Source organism: Miscanthus floridulus, chromosome 8 (genome assembly GCF_019320115.1).
Source record: "Miscanthus floridulus cultivar M001 chromosome 8, ASM1932011v1, whole genome shotgun sequence".
NCBI classification, from domain to species: Eukaryota; Viridiplantae; Streptophyta; class Magnoliopsida; order Poales; family Poaceae; genus Miscanthus; species Miscanthus floridulus.
Window position 1 is genome coordinate 73,670,449 of NC_089587.1, and position 25,510 is coordinate 73,695,958.

The following is a 25,510-nucleotide window of genomic DNA, read 5'->3' on the forward strand; positions in this document are numbered from 1 at the left end:
GAAGAGGAGGTGGTTCCTCCTACACCGACCGCCGATGCTGGCGACCCTGAGTTTTGACCGTTGTAGCCACATTCTCCACTACACCCATGGCCAGCGGCGCTGTTGTCCCCTAGGCGGATCCTTAGGGTCCATCCAATGTGTCCGCAGTGACGCTATAGTCACTCGTCGACGATGGTCTCCTCGCACTACGCCGGCATCGACCTCGAGGCCGTCAGCGATGGTTACGTCGTGGTTGAGGATGACGGGAAGACCGATGAGGAGGTCATGAAGCTGGTGGAGGTGGCTGAGGCCCCTAGCATGGCACTGGCCAGGTTGTTCGAAGAGGAGGTGGTTCCTCCTACACCGACCGCCGATGCTGGCGACCCTGAGTTTTGACCTGAGCCAAAGGGGCCATGTAAATAGATTAGGATTTACATCATTGTACCATGACGCCTATGGCCGTTGAGGCCTTTTAAAGTACTTGTGTGTATAGGCTTTTTAATCATTTTTATTGTATTTCTGAGCCTCTACCCTCTATCTCATCTTCGAACATATCTTTTGCAAAAAACTTCTTTGGAGCCTAAGCTGCCCTTTGGGCAAAAGGTGGTGAGGGAGTTGCCGTAGCCTAGAGGCGTAGGCCGTCTCATGGCTCGGTCGGCCTTTTGGCCCTGAGACAGACTTTCGGTCCTTAGGTTTTTTACAATCGATTTGTCAGAGTACGCGAGAGAGTTTGGCGTAGAAATTTTTTTTGAAAAATGACTAAAAACGGTGTCTGGGACTTTAGGGGGGAGGTCCCCCCTTCTAGCCCCCGAGGGAGGTTCGGTTCTATAGAGGCAGAGCCGAGTCTTGTTCGAGCCTCATGGTGGGCACCTCTGTAGAGATAGAGCCGAGTCTCCTTATAGCGTTATCATAACGCCGATCCCCCATCGATGGGCTCGGGGGTTTCTCGAAAAATTAGAACAACTATAGAACGCTTCTTTATTGTATTTCGAGAAACAAAGTATACAATGCTTGGGAATTTAAGGGTAGAAGTGATGTAGCTGTTCTATGTCCCAAATGTTGGTGAGGATTTCACCCTTCTCGTTGGCTAGCTTGTAGGTCTTCTTAAGCATGTCGTCGAAGAGCCCGGGGCCTCTTCCCTCCGCTTCCCCTTGGCGTCGTTGTCGGGGAAGAAGGCCCTGACAGCCTCTTTGCCCAAGGCAAAGTTGGTGGTGATGTCGAGGAGCGCGGCCGCTGTGGTCGGTACGTTCCGGCCTAACTCTCGGATTAGGTCTCGGCAGGAGGTGTCAGAGAGGAACGCCTAGACAATTTCCGAGTCGCCGACGCTGGGCAACTCGGTGCATTGCTTGGTGAAGCATCGAATGAAGTCTTAGAGAGACTCGTTCAGCCTCTGGCGACAACTCTTGAGGTCCCAGGAGTTCCTGGGGCGCACGTATGTGCCCTGGAAATTCCTGACAAAGACCTTTACCAAGTCGCGCCAGTTGTTGATCAGTAAGGGAGGGAGGTGTTCGAGCCAGGCTCGTGCCGAGTCTGACAAGAACAAGGGGAGGTTGCGGATGATGAGCAGGTCATCGTCCACGCCGCCTAGCTAACAAGCCAGGCGGTAATCGGCCAGCCATAGCTCGGGGTTGGTCTCGCCGCCGTACTTTGGGAGGTTGGCCGGTTGCCGAAACTAGGCCAGGAAGTGGGCGCCACGGATGGCCTTGCTGAAGACTCGAGGGCCAGGTGGCCTAGGAGAAGGACTACGGTCCTCCCCACTGTCGTAGCGATCGTCTCGGTGCGGGTGATAGCCTCGAGCGGGCCCATCAGTGTCGTGGCGCCGTCGCCTACTGACCACATCACGGTTGCCTTGTGCCTCGCGTCGGTTGCTGACGCGGTCATGCACCGAGGGGCCTTGTTGGCTATCGGTTCCCGAGCAGGCTCGGGACGAACCGAGGCCTCTCTATCCTACCGCGGGTAGTTCCAAGGTGCCCCCGTGCCATCGAGAGGCGGAGCTTTTGGCCTGCTATACCGTGGCGGTCTCGAGGAGGTCTCGGAGCTCGCCATGGACCCGTTGCCCCTCCGAGGTAGAGGGCTCGGGCATTGTCTGGAGTAGCATCGCTGCTGCCGCGATGTTTTGGCTGACGCGATTGAAGATAGGGGGTTGCTCGCCCCCTTCATCGTTGTTAATGCGGTGGTTGACGTCGCAAGCCCTCTGCCGGGCTGCTCCGCCGTCACCGTGGCCCTGCTACTCTTGCTCGAGAGTGTCTTGGAGCTACTACAGAAGGAGTCGGTCTTGTTCGACTTTGGCCTGAAGCTCATGGAGCTGCTCTAGGTCTAGGCGTCGAAGTTCCTCGGGGGCGGGGTTCTCATTCTGCGCTGCTGGGGGCTCGACGCGTGGAGGTGTGGCGTCGCCTGCCCCCTCGTCCTCATCGCTCGCGCTCGGCATCCCGAGCTCGACATTGAAGGACTCACGAGTGGGATCGTAAGTGCCTTCGTCATCGGAGTCAGAGCAGCCGAAGCAGTAGTTGCTCGCGGCCATGAAGCGACGCATGGCTTCAGGGTCGCGAAGCCTAGAGAAGTCCGCTCCGGCCCACACCTCGTCCTCCTCCGAGGAGTCAGAGTGGGTGTGGGTTGGGGTTGTGGCGATGAGGTAGAGGGCTAAACATTGGTAGGTGGCGGCATTGCCCAACCCGAAGGGGTACGGGGATGATGTCATCACCGGGCTCCGCTCCACCGGAGTCGACTCCTTAGGAGGTGGCGGGGCAGAGCTTGATGACGGGGCATCACTGCGTGCCACCAGCATCTTTCCCTTACCCATGCTTAAGCTAGACAGGTCCCCAGCCAGGGACTCTGTACCAACAGCCGAGTATGGGATACCGGCAGAGCGCGGTGCATCGCCCTGAGCTCGCGCGGTGTTGGGGTTGTCCCACCCGCGTCGTGCCTGGCGAGCGCGACGAGAGCGGCGGCCCAGGCGCCACCTGCGCCTAGGCTGCTAGTGCGCGATGTCGTCGTCGGTCAATGGGGCTCTGGGTGGATGGAGTACCATATCGTACTCATATCGCACGGGATCTGCCATCCAGAACTTGTTGGGATGATTGAGCTGACACGTAGTAGCTCCCCTACCTGGCATGCCAACTGTCGGTGTTTTAGATCCGGGGGTCCTCAACCGACTAATCCCAGATGGTGATGCAAAGAGACACAAGGTTTATACTGGTTCAGGCAATAGGTGCCCTACGTTCAGTCTGAGAGAGCGATCTTGTATTCCTTGCACCGAGGTGCTTGTAGTAGGGGTTTACAAGCTTGGCGAGAGAGGGAGCTAGTCCCAGGTCTCTGCATAGAGTGGCGTGGGTTGCTTGAGATGTTGATCTCTCGCAGTGAGGAGGCGTGTGTGTTACAGAGCGTTGTGCATTGCTCGTGCGTGTATGTGTGTGTCTCTAGAAGCGGCCCCGGTCACTCCCTTTTATAGTCGAAGGGAGGCACAGGGGCGGTACATGGATTTGCTACGTGGCGTTTTGTGAGCAGAGGCGGCATGTCCGGGCTCTGTAGCTCGTCACTGTGGCGGTATGGTCGGTGGAGCGGCCTTGTCCTGGTGCACTGGAGCGACGTGGGAGCTCCTGTGGTGGCATGCGCGCCTTCTTCTGTTGGAGGCATGCCGGTCCCAGAGTGTTGACAACATAGAGAGCCAAGGCCCAGTCGGTGCAGAGGCTGAACCATTGTGGGGGGCTCGGCGGGCGTGAGTCCCGAGGCTATAGGGGCCCGAAAGCAGATAGCCGAGGCTTCGGAGGGAGCAGTTGGTCTTGTACGTCGATTCCGAGGCTACAGGGACCCGGACATGATGTTCCACGCCGTGCTGTCCTTGGAGTAGGGGTTAGGCAGCATAGTGCAGCATGGGTGTCAGCCGTGGGCACAGTGCCGAGCACAGTGGCCGGTAACCCCTACCCCGTCCTGTCCCGGACGGCATGGCGTCGATGTGACTCCCGTCTCGTCGGCCACTCCGTTGTATCGAGCCATCATTCAGCTGACGTCGCGGGAGTGGTTGGACGCGTTAGTTGGACGTGACGTCCTGTTAGACAAGTCGGTCAAGGCGGAGGTGACGGGGTTGATGCCGAGCCTGCCTCGAGCGAGCCGGAGAATCAGTACCTCGTCCGAGGCCTTACGCGCGGGGCCTCGGGCGAGGCGGAGAATCGGTACCTCATCCGAGGCCTTGTGGTTCGGGGCCTCGAGCGAGGCGGAGAATCGGTACCTCGTCCGAGGCCTTGCGGTTTGGGGCCTCGAGCGAGGCGGGGAATTAGTACCTCGTCCGAGGCCTTGCGCGCGGGGCCTCAGGCGAGTTGAAGAATCAGTACCTCATCCAAGGCCTCGTGGTTCGAGGCCTCGAGCGAGGCGGAGAATCGGTACCTCGTCCGAGGCCTCGTGGTTTTGATCTAGGCCGAGCCCGCTTCGGGTGAGCCCGGATATTGTTCGAGGTGGGCCGATGGTTGTCTCTTGGCTCCGATATTTACAAGGTCTAAGCGATTTTTTCGGTTCTTGCTTAGGGGACCCCTTTTTATGGTACCCAACAGAAAGCACGAGACATAGAGTTGTCAAACTCACGATCGTTGTCACATTGCACGGATTTGATGGTACAACCAAACTGAGTGTGCACAGAGGCGTAGAAATTGGAGAGGATAGTAAAAGTGTCGAACTTTAATCGAAGAGGAAAAGTCCAAAGAAAATGAGAGCAATCGTCGAGAATAACGAGATAATATTTAAATCCAGATACACTGACAATAGGGGATGTCCACAGGTCACAATGTATCAGATCGAAATTTTTAGTTGCTCTAGACAAGGAACTAGTAAAAGGCAAGCGAACATGGCGCCCAAGCTAACAGGCATGGCAGATGGAGTCATCTTTAGACTTGCTGCAGATAATGGAAGATGACTGGGCGAGACTCTGAAGGGTAGCCTTGCCGGGGTAGCCGAGACGACGATGCCAGGTAGTTGGAGAAGGAGTGGCCACAAGAGCACAAGGATCAGAAGGCAACGACGGGAGCTGCAAGGTGTAGAGAGCCCGTGAGCTGTTACATCGAAGGAGGGTGTTCCTGGTACGGAGATCCTTCACAGAGACACCAAGAGGGTCAAACTCCACAGAAACAAAGTTATCAGTAGTGAACTTGCGAACAGAAAGAAGATTTTTAATGATGTCAGGAGCTATAAGGACATTGTTGAGACGGAAAGGGCCAGGAAGAGTGGAGTATCCGGTGCCAACAACCGGGAGAGTGGCGCCATTTCCCACAACAATGAAGGAAGGAAAAGAGGAGGATGGAGATACGGTAATCATACTAGGGTTGGAGGCAATGTGAGACGAAGCTCCCGAGTCGATCACCCAGTCCGAGGAGTTCCGTGGCGGGGTGAGGGTGACGGTGCTGAAGGCATTGGCGAGGGACTGGGGATCCCACGGTGACCAGAGTGATCGTCGCCGTCCTGAGAGTCGTCGTCGTGGAGGGAGTCCGTGCGGAGACGGTCCCGGAGGGCAGCGGCCTGCTGTTCCAGGGCGTCGACCTGCGCGCGCTCCTTGTCGAGGGCGTCAGCAGCGGCACGAACACGATCCTGAGCAGCAGCAGCGGACTTGAGGAGGTCGGCCTCCATCTGAAGCTGCTGCGTTCGGTGTTGGTGGAGTGCAGGGAGGTGGCCTCCTGCTCCATCTTCTGGGCGGCGGTGAGAGCTTCATCACGAAGCTTGATCGCGCGCGCTCATGGCCACTTCGACCTCTGGCGCCTCCGCCGCGGTTACCGCGATCAAGCTTCGTGATGAAGCTCTCGCCGCCACCCAGAAGATGGAGGAGGAGGCCGCCTCCCTGCACTCCACCAACACCGAACGCAGCCAGCAGCTTCAGACGGAGGCCGACCTCCTCAAGTCCGCTGCTGCCGCTCAGGATCGCGTTCGTGCCGCCGCTGACACCCTCGAGAAGGAGCGCGCGCAGGCCGACACCCTGGAACAGCAGGCCGCTGCCCTCCGGGACCGTCTTCGCACGGACTCCCTCCACGACGACGACTCTCAGGACGGCGACAATCACTCCATCTCCTCCGACGCCACAGCCATCGCTCATATGCATAGCCAGGCTGCCGCTGTCCAGAACATCAAGAACTTGATTCCAATCGTTCTGGACCTCCAGTCCTCCAACTACTCCAGGTGGCGCGGCTACGTCCTCCTCATCCTCGGCCGCTTCGCGTTGAAGGACCACGTCCTCAGTGACGCCTCCCTCTTCAACAATCCAGCGTGGTCCCGCATGGACTGCGTGGTCGTCTCCTAGATCTTCAACACCATCTCCACCGACCTTCTAGACGTCATCCACGAGCGTGACGGCATCTCCGCTCGGGCAGCGTGGCTCGACATTGAACAGCAGCTCTGATACCATAATAGAGGAAGGGCAGTAGGCTTAAATTACTTAATCAGATTACAGAAGAAGTTCCACGTATATATAGGAGAGTAGGGAGAGCCCAAAGGGCCTGGCCAGCCTGGATGTGGCGCATAGGACTAAGAGATTACGGCTAAGAGGTAATTAATTCTAACAGTTAGAAAGACATGGGCGCAGCGTTGCCACGCTCTCCTTTTATTGTCCTATGTGAACTCTGAAATCTGTATATGTTGAGTACCAAACTTAGATCCTGATCATAAATAGGTAACATTATTATCAATAGATAACTACAGGCGACATAAACATTCAAAGGCCCTAAATAGTCCTCTCTGGTTCTCCGTTACTTCTTTTGCTCCAATTGTCTGCCACAGGCTTTCAGAGGCTCAACATAGAGGTATTCTGCATCTTCAGATACTTTCCGACACATATTGTGTACCTACTGATCCTGAGATGCTCCAGGTCTTAAATCATACTAAATTGCACGAATGCAGTTCAGAATTTCAGATTATGGCATGGTAAATTCTAGAAACAGAAGTTCAGAGTTCTTAAATCTGCAATCTTCGTGTGTCTACTTGCCCCACTGCAGCCACGTCGGTCATGACATGGATGCCTACTTTGAATATGTGCCCCCAAGAACACGGTAGGATTTCATAAGAGAAGAGAAGGATAAACAACCGAAAAAGCATGAGCACCCTGCTTTGAATGCATGCTTTACATGATGCTCATGGATTCTGCTTGCAGTTGCAGATTTGAGGAATTCATTAAGGGCGTACCCAGTGCAGAGAGCTCCTGCTCTGTACGGGGTCTGAGGAAGGGTGTCGGTGGCAAGCCTTACCCTCGCTTGTGCAATGCGAGGAGACCACGACTCGAACCCGGGACCTTCCGGTCATAGGCGGTAAGACTCTACCGTTTGCACATTGTTGCCCTGAAATCATGTTTGTTCCTGAACTAATCATGGATGACTGTTACACTTACTGTATTCCTGTTTCACACATGGAAGCCAGGCAACTCAGACACGACATCATGGTGTGAACTCAGAAAACGCTGTAGCAACTAATCCTTGGCTAGTATTTTCTTTTGGTGACTTGACAACGACCTGGCTGAGAGGATCAAACAAAAATGAACAGCAGCTGCTCTGTTTGTTCCTCAACCCTCATGCTCTTTCTCCATCAGACGCAAAAATGGACCTATGGCTTCTCAGAGCACAACTTATGCCTCTTTCTCCCATGTTCATATCTTGGGAGCGAAAAAAACATGCTGCCACTCCAATTCTCACGCAAGAAATACGGCAGCAGATTTCCCACGATTTCCCTTGCCTTTGCTATTGTTCTGCTCCTCTTCTTGGCCTCTCCCACAAGCTTTTGCACCGAGCACGAGAGCAACTCCCTGCTCCAGTTCCTCGCAGGGCTCTTGCAGGACGGCAACCTCACCATGTCATGGAAGAATGGCACAGACTGCTGCAAATGGGAAGGCGTTGCCTGTAGTCCAGACAAGATGGTCACAGATGTCTTCTTGGCTTCTAGGAGCCTTCAGGGATTCATCTCACCATTCCTCGTAACCTCACGGGCTTGTTGCGCCTCAATCTATCCTATAACTTGTTGTCTGGTGGCCTACCGCTGGAATTGGTGTTGTCCAACAGCATCACTGTGCTTGACATCAGTTTCAACCAACTCAGTGGAGAGTGGAGACCTGCAAGATCAGACATCTGCAGCCTCTGTACGGCCTCTGCAGGTACTGAACATCTCAAGTAACTTGTTTACAGGGCAGTTTCCATCGAGTACATGGGAGGTCGTGAAGAATCTGGTTGCACTCAACGCTAGCAACAACATTTTATTGGGCCTATACCAACTGTGCTTTGTGTCAGTGCACCATCCTTTGCTATGCTTGACTTCAGCTACAATCAGTTCAGCGGAAGTTCCCTCCAGGCCTTAGCAATTGTTCCATGATGACATCTCTTAATGCTGGGCATAACTACTTCAGTGGGACTCTTCCGGATGAGCTCTTCAATATTACCATGTTGGAGCACCTCTCTTTTCCAAAAAATCAATTGGAAGGATCACTCAGTAGTAGTATCAGCAAACTCATTAATTTGGTGACCCTAGACCTTGGAGGGAATGGATTTGGTGGCAATATCCCAGATTCTATAGGTGAGATCGAGAGACTGGAGGAGATTCATTTGGACTACAATCACATGTCTGGGAACCTTCCATCAACTCTTAGCAATTGCAGAAATCTTATAACCATCGACCTCAAGAACAACAATTTCTGTGGAGAACTCACCAAGGTTGATTTCTCCAACTTGCCCAATCCAAAAACCTTGGATCATGTGTGGAACAACTTTACTGGAATAATCCCAGAAAGCATATATTCATGCAGCAATCCAACTGCACTGCGGCTATCTGCAAATAAGTTCCATGGCCAGTTGTCAGAAAGAATTAGCAGTCTCAAGTTTCTCTCATTCCTATCACTTGTTGACATCAACCTTACAAATATCACAGCTGCACTTCAAATCCTTAGCAGTTGCAGGAACCTAACCACCTTGCTAATTGGGTATAACTTCAAGAACGAGGCCATGCCAGAGGATGAAATAATTGATGGTTTTGAGAAACTCCAGGTCCTTTCCATGAGTTATTGTTCATTGTCTGGATTCTGGAAAGATACCCCAATGGTTAGCAAAGCTCACAAATTTGGAGATACCATTTTTATATAACAATAAACTAACCGGACCAATACCTGACTGGATCACCAACCTAAATTCCCTCTTCTATGTAGATTTATCAAGCAACACCCTTACAGGAGAAATTCCAACAGCATTAACAGATCTGCAAATGCTAAAAACAGACAATGTTGCACCAAAGGTTTTTGAGCTGGCTGTTTATAAGGATCCGTCACTTCAATACCGCATTCCCAATGCCTTCCCTAAAGAGCTAAATCTACGCAACATCAACTTCACTGGCACCATCACAAAAGAGATTGGTCAGTTAAAAGCACTCCTTTCAGTCAATTTGAGCTCCAACAAACTATATGGAGAGATCCCTCAATCAATCAGCAACCTCACAAATCTGCAGGTGCTCAACTTATCAAGCAATAATCTCACTGCTACAATTCCAGATGCACTGAAGGGTCTGCACTTCCTTTCTCAATTCAATGTTTCCAATAATGACCTAGAAGGCTCTGTTCCAACTTTAGGCCAGCTTAGCACATTTCCAAACTCTAGCTTTTACGGAAACCCAAAATTGTGTGGTCCAATGCTTGCAAATAGTTCAGGTAAAATAACATTGGGCTCCAAGAAGCGGCAAAACAAAAAAAGCTATAAGCTATCTTTGTGCTTGCATTTGGCATAACTTTTGGAGGGATTGCCATTCTATTCTTGCTAGCTTGCTTCTTTTTCTTCTTCGGGACTACAAATTTCATGAACAAAAACAGGAGCAACAATGAGAATGTCATACGAGGAATGCCATCCAACCTCAATTCAGAGCAATCCTTGGTGATGGTTTCACGAGGCAAGGGAGAAGCAAATAAGCTCACATTCACTGATCTGGTGAAGGCTACAAATAACTTTATAGCAAGGAAAATATCATAGGCTGTGGAGGTTACGGGCTAGTCTACAAAGCTGCATTATCTGATGGCTCCAAGGTCACCATAAAGAAACTTAGCAGTGAAATGTGTCTGATGGATAGGGAATTCTATGCAGAAGTTGATGCACTCCCCATGGTGCAGCATGACAATCTCGTGCCACTCTAGGGCTATTGCATCCAGGGAGATTCAAGGCTACATGGAGAATGGCAGCCTGGATGATTGGCTCCACAACAGGGATGATAATGCGAATTCATTTCTTGATTGGCCGAGGAGGCTAAGATGGCACAAGGAGCAAGCCAGGGTCTGTCATATACATCCACAATGTGTGCAAGCCTCACATTGTTCACCGTGACAGCAACATCCTACTGGACAAAGAATTCAAAGCCTGTGTTGCAGATTTTGGGCTATCCAGATTGATCCTCCCCAACAGAACGCATGTTACAACTGAGTTAGTTGGCACTCTTGGTTACATCCCCCCTGAGTATGGGCAAGGTTGGGTGGCTACCCTGAGAGGCGATAAGTACAGTTTTGGGGTAGCCCTGCTTGAACTGCTCACAGGCCAGTTGCCCGTTCCAATCTCGTTTGTGTCAAAAGAACTCGTCCAGTGGGTATGGGAGATGAGATCAGAAGGAAACATATTGAAGTTCTGGATGCAGCACTACGGGGCACAGGGTATGAGGAGCAAATGTTGAAGGTGCTGTTGCTTGCCAGTGTGTCAACCATAATCCATCGATGACGCCAATAATACAGGAAGTAGTCTCTTGCCTGGACAGCATAGCCGCCAACCTGAACATGCAAGATATTTCAGTGAATACAGAGTAATGTGCATGATAAGTGTACTTGAGTGCATAAGATGTACTTGCTTTTAGTGTATAAGATGTATAGGTTCACAAGCACTAGTTCTGCTGACTTATCACACTACCTTTTGTACATCTCAACAGACTGATAGACTTTGTTAAATTCACCTCTCTGACCCCCTCTCGTGAACAACCGTCCATAACAATTCATGAGAAACAAGCTACATTGTAAGACTAATCATGAGTGAAACATAGGTTACTGAAAACTATTCAGTTCCACCTCGATTTGTTCCCATGAATTTCTGGTGTAAAAAAAATATTTGGTCATTTATGCGGCTACAGTTGCAGTGTCAAAACTGCCAACTAAATGCAAACCGGAAAGGTAGTAGTGATAAAAAAGCAGCAGCATCCTCGACAAATCAGGATCGAAACAGTGCGACAATCAAATAGGGAGTCACCAACACCGAAACGGCAAAGGTCGATAATGCCTCCCGATGTGAAGGCCCATCCCCAATCCGCGACCACGCCATCCTCAGCCTGTAGTTGCGACATCAGAGTCGAGCGCTCTGCTAAAACCTATATGTGCTCGGAAATCTCTCTCAACGCATCGAAATCACTGATGAAGTGGTGAATCAAGTAGAGGGTACAGAGTAGTCCCACCCAATAACATCGCCCCACACTACAACAAGCGAATAGAAGGCAAGAGAGGTGATGAGCTGACCCAAGTAGGCGCGCAGCTGGCTCTCCGTTCGGCCGCGCGGACCTCCAGAAACGGCAGCGCCGCCGTTCGCCGGTGCGGCGCGGGGAAAGGAAGCGGAAACGCGAAACGTGGTGAAGGGAGAAAAGGCCGATTTCGCGTACGTATGGACCGGCAAGCGGGCCCATGTTGGTGAGGCCGCGAGGAAAGGATAACATTTTGATTTTTTTCTTTCAAAAAGTCCACGTTACCTCACTAGTCCTCCCTAAACTCTAAAACCACTCCCTGAACTTTTAAAACCATTCGTTTTACCTCCCTGACTGGTTATAAGCAGTTTTCAAAAGCGATTTTATCTTTTTCTTGTTTATTTATTTTGGCTGAATCTTTGGAAAATCATAGCAAATCACAGAAAAATCATAAAATAAAAAATCCAATTTTGTTGGACTCCACATGAGTAGATCTAAACAGTGAACATATAATATGGTGTGTTTTAGAACAAATTTTCTTATGTATCTTTAGATCTACTCATGTAGAGTCCAACAAAATTGGACTTTTCATTTTTATGATTTACTATGATTTTTCAAAGATTCAGCCAAAATAAATAAAAAATAAAAAAACCGCCTTTGAAAAGCTACTTATAACCGATCAGGGGGTAAAACGAACGATTTTAAAAGTTCAGGGAGGTGGCTTACCCGGTTTTAGAGTTCAGGGAGGAAAATTAGACTTTCGCAAAAGTTGAGGGAGGTAATATGAACTTTTTCTTTTTTCTTTTAGCAATCTCCATCCTTTAGGCCTGTTCGGATATCTTGGAATGGACACCTGGAACGATTTCCAACCGGAACGATTGTCTAATTTGTATAACATTGATCAGCAGGAATAATTCCTGGCCTCGTTCCACACTAACCGAACAGGCCCTTAAGGAAAAAATATCTCCAAAAATAAAACTGATACCAGCATCAGTTTTGTACAGAATATTTAGCATACTGATTTAGCCACCTCTGGTGTTGAACTTTATTATATACAGTATAAATACATATTTTTACTCTGAAGTCCAAAAATTGATCATGTCTGTTTTACAAGTGAAGAATTGCATTCACAGGTAATTATAATTTTATTTATTATGCATAGTGCAGAAACACAAACAAAAAGTGTGATAAAAATTATTGTCTAATACTTAGGTTCAAATAGAGCCACGAAAGTAGCCAAATCGTTTTCGGCCTGGTACTGCACGCGTTAGTATATATGAGAGCTGTTTACATCACAAACCATTTGTGCAGACTGCCCAAACCATTATAGCAGAGCAGCCACAATGAAGATTTGGAGTGAAAATGAACTTTATACGACCACCACATTTGCACTAAACTCACAAATTATTGCCTACAAGACAAGGTACTTTACAAAAAAAGATAGAAAAAATTGTATGCGGTATTTTTTTCTGAGATATTTACCGAGTTAGTGAGTTTGATACAAAGCCGAAGCCGGCCTGAAATCACCAGCTGAGTCCGACATACATTTAAACCAGGTCGTTGTCATCCAGTATCCACCAGAAACCCACAGGGCCACAGGTGCCAGCACAATGGAAAATTTCAATTGTCAAACGCGTACCACAGCCACAGCTAGCTAGGCTTGATTATGACGACAGCCAAAAAGTAAACGCTTCCTTGGGTCAATAAGAACCATAGCACTCAGCATAAATTCATCTATCTCGCCCTCCATCACTTGCCCTTCTGTAGCCATGTTCATACCCCACACAAATGGACGCTTTGAATTATTGCGTGCGATTTGTCCCTCCAAGGGGTGTGTCCTTCGTTCAAGATTTTGTCTGTAAGGCAGGTTTGTTATAATGGAACTGATAACAGAAGTGATCCCAAACAAAAAGTAAAAGACATGCTGTAGCATTTTTAAAAGCAATCAATCATGGATGGCTAGTCCTAGTATTACGTACCATTTGGCACATGGAAATCAGCTTACAAAGTGTTGTAGCAGATGTAAAATCCAGACAAGGATGTGCCTGTAGCAGCCGCTGCTCCTTTTTGTACTTCGTGCTCTTTCTTCATCCTATCTCAGTTAAATTTATAAACTCTCTGGGCACAGCTTACGCCTATGCTTATGCTTCCATGCTGATTCCTTGAGAAAAGAAAACATGTGGACTCCCCATTTCTCATTCATGAAATACAGCAGCAGATTTCCCATGAGTTTCCTTGGCCTTGCTCTCATGTTGCTGCTCCTCTTCTTGGCATCTCCGACAAGTTCTTGCACGGAGCAGGAGAGTAACTCCCTCCTACACTTCTCCGCAGGGCTCTCGCAGGACGGTGGGCTCACCAACTCATGGCAGAATGGCACAGATTGCTGCACTTGGGAAGGTATCACGTGCAGTCCATACAGGATGGCCACCGATGTCTTCTTGGCATCTAGGAGCCTTGAGGGGGGAATCTCACCATTCCTCGGCAATCTCAGTGGCCTACTGAGGCTCAACCTATCCTACAATTTGCTGTCCGGTGTCCTACCATTGGAATTGATGTCGTCCAGTACCATCATCGTCCTTGATGTCAACTTCAATCAACTCAATGGAGGCCTGCAAGAGCTGCAATATTCAACCCCTCTCTGGCCTCTCAAGGTACTGAACATCTCGAGCAACTTGTTTTCAGAACAGTTTCCATCCACCACAAGGGACGCGATGAAGAGTCTGGTTGTGCTAAATGTGAGCAACAACAGCTTCACCGGGCAGATACCTTCTGTATCAGTGTCACATCCTTTGCTGCGCTTGAACTCAGCTACAACCACTTCAGTGGAAGTGTCCCTCCAGGGCTCAGTAATTGATCCAATCTCACATCTCTAAGTGTTGGGGACAACAACCTCAGTGGGACTCTTCCAGATGACCTTCTCCATATTGCCCTATTGGAACACCTCTCTTTTCCAAATAATCAGTTGGAAGGATCCATCAGCGACATCAGTAAGCTGAAAAATCTGGTAACCCTTAAGGGAATGAGTTCAGTGGTGATATATAGATTCAATAGGTGAGCTTACGAGACTGGAAGAGATTTGTTTGGGCAACAACAACAACATGTCTGGGGAACTCCCATCAACTCTGAGCAAGTGCACAAAACTCCAAATTATCGACCTCAAGAGCAACAGTTTCTGTGGAGAACTCACCAAGGTCAATTTCTCCAACTTACCAAATCTAAAAACCTTAGATCTTATGGGGAACAAATTCAATGGAACAATTCCAGAAAGCATCTACTCACGCAAAAATCTAACTGCACTACGACTATCCTCCAATAGGTTCCATGGCCAGTTGTCAGAAAAAATCAGCAATTTGAAGTCCCTCTCATTCCTATCCCTTGTTGACATCTCCCTTACAAATATCACAAGTGCATTTCAGATCCTTAGGAGTTGAAGGAACCTGACCAGCTTGTTAATTGGACTCAACTTTAAGCATGAGATCATGCCCGAGGATGATATAATTGAAGGTTTTGAAAATCTTCAGGTTTTTTCCATGAATGATTGTTCTTTGTCTGGGAAAATGCCTCCTTGGTTATCTAAGCTCAAAAACTTGGAGAGGAAACCTGACTGGATAGGAAACCTAGACTCCCTCTTCTATATAGACATATCAATACAGGTGAAATTCCAACAGCCCTAATGGAGCTGCCAATGCTAAAAACAGGCAGGGTTGCACTAGATGTCTTTGAGCTGCCTGTTTATCCGCTTTATACACCTCAATCACTTCAATACTGCACGCCTAGTGCTTTTCCTAAAGTGCTGAAACTAGGCAATAATGACTTCACTGGTGAGATTCCCAAAGAGATTGGTCAGCAGTCCAGCCAGAATTTAGTTAAAGTTCCATTACCAACTGTGGTTTGTACAGCAACACCAAAGAACATTTGAGCAATACGTGGGACTTGCACTGGTAAACCTGCCCAAAGACATTCCTCATCAGTCTTTTGTGCCATCAAGACTTTTTGCACATAGATTACCTTGGATTGCAAACCTATAATATCTGGAACTGGAAATAGAAATAGAAACGGAATAAATGACGGGCACATAGGGATTACAAGTAAACATCTTATTACACATAAGAGAAAAGTTAAGAACCTGAAATGTGTGCTTCAGATATTAATCTTTACCTTTCTTGTTTGAGCTGCATTAGAGAAATCTAGGATCTAAGCATCTTCAAGAGATGATCCACAGGAGAAAGGCACACCATGCAGTAGTAAACCTGTCGAGAAATGATATGTATGTGATATCAGATTATGCATTATGAATAATACTTTTTGTGACTATAATTTTTTCTACAAAGTAATATTCAAACAATGAGGAAACAATGAGGAAAGCACTAGTCATCATATTCAGGGGCAGCATAACCATAGGTTCCACCACCCCCATTGATACATGGGTCTCATTACCTTCAGGAATCAGGACCAGCTTTTGCTAGGCCAAAGTCAGATAGTTTAGCATTATAAACCTATGGCACTGGAAACAAAAAGAAAAATCATTATGTCAAACGTATATATGTATTGCCGGTGGATGATATGCATAGAACTGAAAAATGAGAAGAAAGCACGAGCAAGCAACTAACAGTTAAGGAGGCAAGCAAGCCCTTTAGCAGTTCCCAGTGCGATTGAATCCTAGTGCCCCAGGATTATGGTGCAGCTGTCTCTGTGAACATGGAAAACAAGATATGTGGTCAGCGTGGTACAGAGCCACAGCATGGTGGTGGCGAGCACAGTGCAGAGGAAGGCCGGGAACGCGCAGCACAGAGAAATGGAGAGGGAGGAAGACCGCGCACGGCAACGAGGGAGGGGAGGCACTCCGCTCGACCCGCGCTCGGCTGGCCGTGAGGAGCTGGGAACGGCGGAGGGCGGAGTTCGGCGCGGCAAGCGGAGCGGCGGAGGGGACATGTGGCCGGTTGCGGGCTAACGGACGGGCTACGTAGCAGCTTTGATATTTTGGTTTGGTTGGGAACGGGGTTAACGGGTTGGGGTCCGGCCGGACGGACCCGATTACTGGACCTATTATATACAGGAGGGCCTCTTTCGGCCCAAATCCCTAGCAGCCCAGCCCACTTTCTCTCCTGTTCCACTCTCGCACGCGAGAAAGCGACTCGAGATCCACCAGCCGGCGGCGGCGGCGGAGCGGAGATGGGAGCTGCGGGTGGAGAGGGAGCGGGCGGGGAGGACGCGGGCCGTCCAAGGGCGGTCCATCTCAACGATGTGCAGGTGGAGTTCAAGTGCGCTCGACGTGCTCGCTGCCGCGGGGGATGTACGAGATCAAGTGGCTCAACGGGCACATCAAAGCCTGCCGCGACGCGCAGACTGACCGCCAGAAGAAGGATCAGGAGCGCGCGGCCCAAAGGCGTGCAGCAAAAGGACGACAAGGCCACGGCCGCTGAGGGGTGAGGGCCCAACCATCGGGTTCAGGTTTCAATGGATTGACTTCGCAGTTCTATACCTAGGGTTTTTGATCAGATGACCTATCTTATCATTTCTCGTGAGACTTATATACTTTCGCCGTTTGAATCGGCAGATCTTATCGTTTTATGTGGCGATGACATTGACGGGAGTTTCAATAATTTCATTCGAATCTGTCTATCCACGTAATGAATTTGCTATGTAGCATTTATTGCTGTCCAATATGTTACATTTATTGTTGTCCAGTTATTCCTCCCTAGTGCCTCGTATTGCCTTGTGTTTTATATCAGTCATATGTGGAGCATGCAATTAGAACTTTGCTTTACATATGGCATATTCAGAGCATTCAATTAGAGCTTTGCTTTACATATGGCATATTCAGAGCATGCAATTGGAACTCTGTTTTAGATATGGCATATTCAGAGTTATGACTGTCCCAAATAAGATAAGCCCATTCAGGTTTTGGCAGCTGTTTCAAGAAAAAAAATGATTAGATGGCAGAAAAAAATCATAATATGCATTACTCTGTACTAGGTATTTGTTTCAAAATCAATAAAACAGAAAAGTGCATTGAAAAATGAACTAAATTGGAAAGGTGCATTGACAAATAAACTAAATTTGAAATGGTTCAAAAAATAGTAGAGCACTCAAGGAGTTTTTCCGATTTTAAATGGTTTATTTTTCAAACCATTATGTTTCTCCAAAGTCTCCAATTGGTTTTTACACATGAGTTCCAATTTAGCTTTTGTGAGTGCTACTTCCAATTTAGCTTCTGAGTGCTAGTTCCAATTTAGCTTCTGAGTGCTCTATGCAATTCACCATCTCTTGTCTGATTGGATGGCTTTTAGGCTATTTCCTTTATGGGCAGAGGCTATAGCCATCAGATCCTAGTTGTTCCAGTTAATGAGAGTTAATTCTGTTCATTGTTTGTTGGATACTTTATAAGCATGGGTTTGCTAGAAGATACATGTAATGCTATTTGCGTTGCTGCCATGCCAATTATTTCTCTTTCCATGCTAGCAAAAATAACCCATATCCTGAAATAATATGCCTCTCTGTAATCATTTGGTTCATTTTTTAAACATTTCAAATGGGGCATATATAGGCCTTACGTTGAACACAGTTTATACAGTAAACACAGTAGAGCAGAACTTTTGGCATATACAGTAGTGGAATGAAATTTTGGCATATACAGTAGTGGGATGAAATGTTGATTATTTGAACTTCTGGCAAGACTAGCAATTTTAGGTCAGAGCTGCTTGGCTGAGCAATATGGAATACCTCAGATTCAATTTTGGCATATACATGGCTGTGCTCTAAAGCAATGTGTTTCCTTTTTTATAAGAATCATAGTTATTGCCATAGCTGATAACTAGTGAGGCAATCGGATGCATTACCTTTCAGAATTATCTTGCTGCTATTCTGAGTTTCTGACATGGTGGTGTAAAGGAAAAAAATGTGGATTTCCTTTTGTTTTATAAGAATCATAGTATTAGGGAACTGTTATTGCCATAACTGATAGCTAGTGAGGTACATCGGATGCCTTGCCTTTAAGGATTATCTTGCTGTGGTGTACGGGAAGGGTGAAAGATGTGGAGCAAATTTGATGTGCTTATTTTAGATATATTTGTGTAGTCTCATATTTAATTACTTGACTTTTGAAGGATTGCACATATGTTGTGACACAATAGAGTTGAACATGATGATAATTTCAGAAACTAGCATTCACCTGACATAAAATCAAATTCGTTGGGTTGGTAAATGGTTTTGCATGTCACCAGTTCAGTGAGGTTTCTCTGCTTGTCTACTGATATTGTACGAAATAAACACAATATTTACCTCTAGCTTGCAGAGAGTCTCCATATGTTCAATGATTGTTGTTTCTTGACAGTTCCATCAGTACCTGCAAGAAGAGACTGCACTGAAATGTTGATTTATAGGGATTTCATATGCTGGTGGGGAAGAACAAAATTCATGATAAAATGGGATACATGGGTGGGTACACTACACGGGAAATAATAACTTATGTATTGGAGCAATTCCATATCAGAACTTGATGTTGATGTAGGTGCATCTGTTGCTGTTGTGTGAGTAAATTGATTTGGAAGTATCAGGTTGGGTCACTGGAGCTGCATGTGAATGATCGTCATCTATAGCGTGCTCATAGCCATAGGAAGCGATGATGGTCATTTCGGTATGAGATATCAAGCTTATAGTAGCTCTGTTGTATGATGCCAATTTCAAAAAGACATAAATAAACCTTCACTAAGTAAAGTTAGGGCATATTTGCGAATGCTCCACCAACTCCAACTCCACCATGGAGTAGCTCCACAAAACCTGGAGTTTCTAGAGCACCCTTTTAGGTGCTTTACGAACTCCACCTCTTTTTCTGGAGCAGAGCTGGTGGAGTTGTTCTTATTTGGCTAGCGAAGTTTGGAGCAGAAATGAAAAAGGTGGAGCAGAGAATTCTAAAACATAGCCTTACATGCCCACGAAATTACTAAACCGGGGGGGGGGGGGGGGGGGGGGGGGGGGCTAATAATTCATAATATTGGCATTGTACAAGCACAATGCCAATCATGGATGCACGGCCTAAATCTTTAAACAGAGGCAAAAGTCAACACGTGAAATCTTTTTGTGCAGCAATGTATTTGCTCTTACAATTAGCAATTGTTCAACACCACTTGCAGCGAACTATATGCTTGGCTATAGTATGCAGCTAATGCGTCAAGTTTTTGTGCTGCTACCTGGGTATAGAAGTCTAAGTTAACCTAATTGATCAAATACCAAGGCTATACATTTTTTTTAGAATAAATTCTAAACCTGTGTGTGAAATACAAGGACTCATGAAATTGCATCACACATGTGCTACCCATATAAAATTACATGACCCATATTTTATCATGTTCTTCTGAACGACACAATACCTCTTGTGGAGTTTTTGCAGAACCTATGAAAAATAGCAAGTACACAAATAAATAACTTAAGGCAAATAGTCAACACTGATCTACATCTATGTGCATTCTAGTTCCAGATGGCATGCAAGGAAAAATTAAAATTTAGTTTATAACCATGTTGCTGGCACATGATCAGGTAATGATGAACTGAACTTTGTCTAGGCTAAACCATGTGCTTAACTGCTTATAATTATATAGTTACCATATTGATCTTGAATGGGCTACATGACAAAAAGTAGTCTACAGAACTATTGGTTATGAATGAAAATATTGTATTAAAAAAAAGATAAACAAAACTGCACACATATACAACCTCCAACTCCACTGTTTCATAAAGGGACGATGCTCCAATGCAACATGCTTAGATATAAAAGAAATGCACCATACAACCACAATTTCGAGGGAGTATCCTACCTTCATTAGAGCAGGACAGCAAGAAACATGCCAGCATTAGCTGATTAGCGTTTGCATCCCTGAGCTGCAAGAGTAAAACCAAACTCAATTCAATAAGATTCAGTAGCAGAACAAACACTGGCTATGCAAAAATAAAGGAATATATAGGATTCGTCTTGCAACCCAGGTGATGCCGTGATGAACCCCAAAACTGGACCAAACCAAACTCAATTCAATTAGATTCAGTAGCACAACAAACACTGGCCACGCAAAAATAAAGGATTACATAGGATTCATCTTGCAACCGAGGTGATGGAAACCAAAACTGGACCACCAACTAAACCAATTGAAAATCTGGCTGTTCACACTAATTTGGAGCCCACAAACGGCCAAGGAGGCATTAAGTTGTGAACCAATGGACAATTTCACTCCAGTCTAAGAAAAATATACCAGGAAAAAAGAGAGAATTAATTGTCTATGTACATTTGCTGCAAACTATCACTGCTTTTAACAGCAAATCATGGCAGTGTGAATTTATGAATATGCGAAGGTCTAGTCTGCAGCTCGGCAATAGCCAAGGTGGAATTAGCTCTTTAGTATAAGCCACTTATGCATTTCAATCAATCCTAAAACAAAATAAGGGAAGACAGACAACTTTTATTTTCTCCATGGCAAGTACATATCGCCACTGCTTCTAATAGCAGTCCTCACTATGAATCCCTATCAATCGAAACACTTACTTTCCTCGTCTCGGCCTCTCATGCTCTGTTTACTAAAAAGGATACATATGCGAAAGCATACTAAAAAGGATACATATGCGAATTGCAGAAAACTATTTACCAAGCAGCAAAGGCTGGAGATGACACAGGACAAACATATCCTAATTGCTAAGCCTCACCGCCCTCTTGTCTTCTATTCTAGAGAATTGAATTTACATATGATTTGAAACCCACATTTTCTGAATAGGAAAAGCTACATTGCATCATGACTACAAATAAAGACCAGAATTCCAAACACATCTAGTCAAAGGGAGAACTGCTGCCTTTGGAGGCAGGACCAATACACAAACAAAGCCATACAGGTATTGAATAAGGATCGCAAATTTATAGAGTAATTCTAGGTCAACGCACTGAAATGAAAACACTATAAACATGACTGCAATCCTGAATCGATGAAAAGCCTATCAGCACCGGCGATGCAGTAATACAAGTGGCTCATCTTTATTGATGGGGTTGACAACCACTCAAGCTCAAAGGCAACGGTACCCAATTTGGCTCGCTCGAGCGATAGATAGCAAAAATCACTGGAAAAATTTTGCTAGCCCAGAGGCAGTTAGCTGCCTAGCCAAATGCATCTGCTGGCTTCAAATCTTTGCTCGACAAGATTGAGACAAGGCTTGCCTGAGGAAGGAGGCTTTCAAATGATTGTGTAATGCATATTGCGAATTTTTTTTATAAAAAAAACTAGGGAGTTGCAGTTGCATCTGTCCATTGCAGTCGCAGGACAAAGTTTGGAATTCAGGTTCAGAGTAGACTAGTTTACAACAAGCTTGCTGTGGGGTCCAGCATACGGTGTCCTCCAAAGTTGAGATGATACATATATGAATATGATAAACAAAAACATCCCAGATAGCCAGATCTCCAGTTCCCTTAACAGCACAGCTTAGCGTGGCGAGCTTAGGGCATCTCCAATGTATAAAATCACCCCTTGTTCTACAATAATGTGATGTCACCTATCAAATTCATCACAATGCATTCGTCACCTATCAAATTCATCACAATGCATTCAATCATAGGTTGAATCCATAAGTGGGACCTATGAGATTTAAAGAAATAGACAGCCCAACCACCTGTCCGCTGTCCCCAAGCTGACACCACCCCCCACCCCCACCCCCCGTGCCGTGCCCCACCCGCCACTGCAGTCGCCCACGCCACGCCTGCCTGGGGGCGAGCTCGCCCGCTTGTCCGGAGCTGAGTCAGCAAGCAGCAAAGACAACTTCCCTGCAGCAGGAGCAACAGCAGGAGAGAGAGAGGGGAGGATGGGAGCATGTCCTACAGCAAGCAGCGGCGCCTTCATGGAGTTGGGTCGAAGCAGCAGCACCCACTGCTGACGCCCTGTGGATCCACTCGAACGAAAGACAGCAAAAGACGATGGGTTGATGGAAAATATATAATAACGCGATGCAGACTAATGATGCCACTGGGACTGTGGTATGATTTATCAGAAGAAAATAAACATGGATATGGGGAGTGTAAGGAAGGTTACTACTACCCATACCCTGTTCTTGAGGAGCAGAGTCTGTTATACACACTAAAGGAGTAGATAGACTCTGTTCTCCCCTGTTCTGCGGGAGTGTAGACTCTGTTCTACACCCTAGAGGAGTATACTCTGTTTTGCAAGGAGTGTAAGTGTAGACTCTGTCCTCGAGGAGTAGGCTTGGTGCCTGCCGAGCCTCGACTCGCACTCGAGACGAGCGCCTGCATAGGGCCGCCGTGGCACCTGCGACTAAGGGAGCCAGAAGAGCATGGCCTCAGACGCCGCCGCCGCTGGTCCTGTTCTGTGGTGTCGCAGAACGCCGTGTCGCTGCTGCGAGCAGAATGTGCAGATCGATTTGTGTGAATCCATCCATGGACGGAGATCTATCTTTGGTGTGCGAGAATTTAAATCCAGCAGCCTAGCGTAACTGTACATGAAGGAAGGTGTCGCACCAGGGGCCGCGGCGTCGGTTCAGAACGCGGCGGTCTCGGCGGCCGATAAGTCAGCCGAGTTCTGGCGAGACCCCGCTAGCGCCGGTGCCAGTCCGGCCGCCCGGGAGAGCAACCGCCGCGCCTCCGATGGAGCAACCGTAGGGGGGGCTTCCTTGCTAAGCAGAACTCCCCTGCCTGGGCGTGCGCCGGGAGCAACCGCAGCTCCTCCTCCTGCGGTGATAATTCTTAGGTCCTGGATTTGGTTACAGGTAATCCACACTTTAGCCAACGGCATCGCTAGCGTAGAGTAAGTGAGTAACTAGTGTTGGATCGAGATAGATAGTTATCTTACCTTTGAGATTTTTCATCATCCTTGGTCGCCATCGCCGGCCACCGCATCCGCTTCGATCCGGATGTAGCAGATCTGAGCGTGGTGCGGCCTGGACCGTCACTGACGGGCCGGGCGGCGACCGCCGGCCACCAGACATCCTTGGAAACTGACCGGGAAACATGGCACAGGTTTCTGCCCTCCGCCTAGCTCCCTCCCCTCCCCTCCCCTCCCTGTGATATGTGGATGAATCACATGTTCACATGGAGGGATTTCTTCCATGCATGGAACGGACTGGAAGGAATTCGTAGATCTCAAGCCTCCCCCCTCCTGTCATGGAGCTCGAGATAACGCGGATTTGACTTGCATCCAACAAGGGAGCCGGGGAAGACCTCCCACTTCCACCCCACTATGGTGCTCCGGCCGGTTGGAGGGAGCGACCACAAGGTCCAGCCAGACACAGCCGGGGGAGGTGAACCGGAGGAGTTGTGTGGAAGGAAGGGGAATTGAACGAGGAAGGAGCGAAGAGGAAGACGATAGGTATGGTAGGCCAACCGACAGAGAGAGAGGGGTATATATATTGTATACTCCTAGGATTAGTAACAACAGCGTCGTAGGAGTATACGGTTTACATACAGATTATTTATTAATTAATTAACAGCTACAGTGCACGACAAGCTAGCGGGAGAACAATAATAATTCGAGTCCAGACTAGTTTAGCGCAGGACTGGTTTATAGCGGTACAGGGTATGAAAAGAAATCGTCCACGGAACGACGGAAGGAAATTGGGGAGAGATCCGGCCAAAGCGGAAACGTCCGTTTCCCCCACAAAAATCCGCTGCCAGCCCAAGCTGTTGTCAAATGCCCAAGTAAAGACTTGCGTTTGCAGTTTTTTCTTTTCTTTTTTGTGCCTACCATCATCAACCCTGAGCAAGATTTTTGCCTCGATAGGACGACGCTGAAGCTTCTTCCCCGGAATGAACAGCAAAGCTTTGGTGACGACGATGACGACCTAATTTTGTGTCGTGGCCCAATTCGCTTCGCTGAAAAAATAAATCGAAATACTGTTCCGACTGATTTGTTGTGAGAGAACAACACTGTTTTGACTGAAAAAATAAGCTAAAAAGTACGGATTATAAGAGAAACGAACAGATCTCATATCTTCAACTCTTGTTTCGGGTGTTTGAATTTCATCGAGATGTTACCTGTTATTAATTGTGCTTTCGTGTTGGATTCTAGCTACAGCCAGCTGTGCTACAACTTCATTTCTGGGTCGTTTCTGCTATGTGATTATGTGTTCGTGTTCACGTTTTTTGTTGCGTCGTCTTTAAGCTCACTCAGTTTTTGGCTCATTTTCTCCTTCACAAACGACTATCTAGGTTCTATGTCAGCTCATAATTTTTGGGAGGGTTCGGTTGAGCTGGATTTAAGCTGTAGCTACTGCTGTAATAGTGTATTACTGGGAGGCAAAACTGCCACAGCAACTCCTCCTTTCCATTTACACCCTCAACATATATAATAAAGCTACAGGATCTTTTTTATCTACCCACCTGGCTAACAGTTATTAGCACTTAATTTTAGATACCAAATAAGGGGGTAATTATGTGCTAATGAAGACTAATTAATGGTTACAGCCCATTAACTCTTATTAACCCATAATCAGCCTATGCTTAGCCCACTATTATAGGATGACCTAACTTGTAGCTCTGGTATCTAAACACTCTCCTGCTCCCTTTGTCCTAAAATTATAGTGGCTTTTGAATCACTACCACAAAAGAGATTTTCACATAAATTTCCATAGATGGGCAGGGCAGGGATCATGGTCCCGTTAACCATTGTTTTCAAAGACGGTTATAATGCACACCTCTGAAAAATAGATTAAAAAAAAGTCATAGGCCCGTCGATGAGCCTGTTACCGAGCCCGCTCCCAAGCTCGCCACCATCGCCAAGCTCACTCGCTCCTAGGCACATCAACACCATCGAGACCCACCACCCCACGTTGCCCTATACAGAGAGATGACGAGGTGACGACAACGAAATCAAAGCTAGATCTAAGAGAGGGTAAGAGCAGGATCTCACCGGCAGCCACTTCTGAGCATGTGGATCTCGCCGGCAAGAGCGTCGCCTCCCTGTGGCCCTCTCGCCGGGACGGTCGCCACCTCTGCTCGCGTGAATTTCGGTGGCAAGGTTGTAGCCTCCAGATCCATTCGCCCCTAGTTGGGGCGGCCACCACCTCTTTGCAGCCCTCGCCGGTAGTGGCGGAGCTACGTGTAGGCCATAGTGGGTCATGCCGCCCTTGACAATTG

General features: G+C 47.5%; 1 long non-coding RNA gene and 1 pseudogene across 6 annotated transcripts; one reads left to right on the forward strand and one right to left on the reverse strand.

Annotated features, from left to right (window-relative positions):
- The first annotated feature begins 6,825 nt into the window (after positions 1-6,825).
- LOC136472589 (tyrosine-sulfated glycopeptide receptor 1-like) lies at positions 6,826-10,759 on the forward strand (annotated as a pseudogene).
- A 2,002-nt stretch (positions 10,760-12,761) lies between these two features.
- LOC136476681 (uncharacterized) lies at positions 12,762-23,774 on the reverse strand. Of its 6 annotated transcripts, none has more exons than XR_010763701.1 (9): positions 23,229-23,774; positions 22,898-23,129; positions 20,211-20,274; positions 18,679-18,755; positions 16,008-16,087; positions 15,835-15,901; positions 15,556-15,647; positions 13,377-15,434; positions 12,762-13,253 (listed from the first exon to the last, which is right to left on the reverse strand). It is a non-coding gene; the product is annotated as an uncharacterized lncRNA (long non-coding RNA). The 6 variants fall into 6 exon arrangements; XR_010763697.1 differs by having other exon boundaries at positions 12,763-13,253; positions 18,679-18,742; XR_010763699.1 differs by having other exon boundaries at positions 12,763-13,253; positions 15,524-15,647; positions 18,679-18,742.
- Between the last annotated feature and the right edge of the window lie 1,736 nt (positions 23,775-25,510).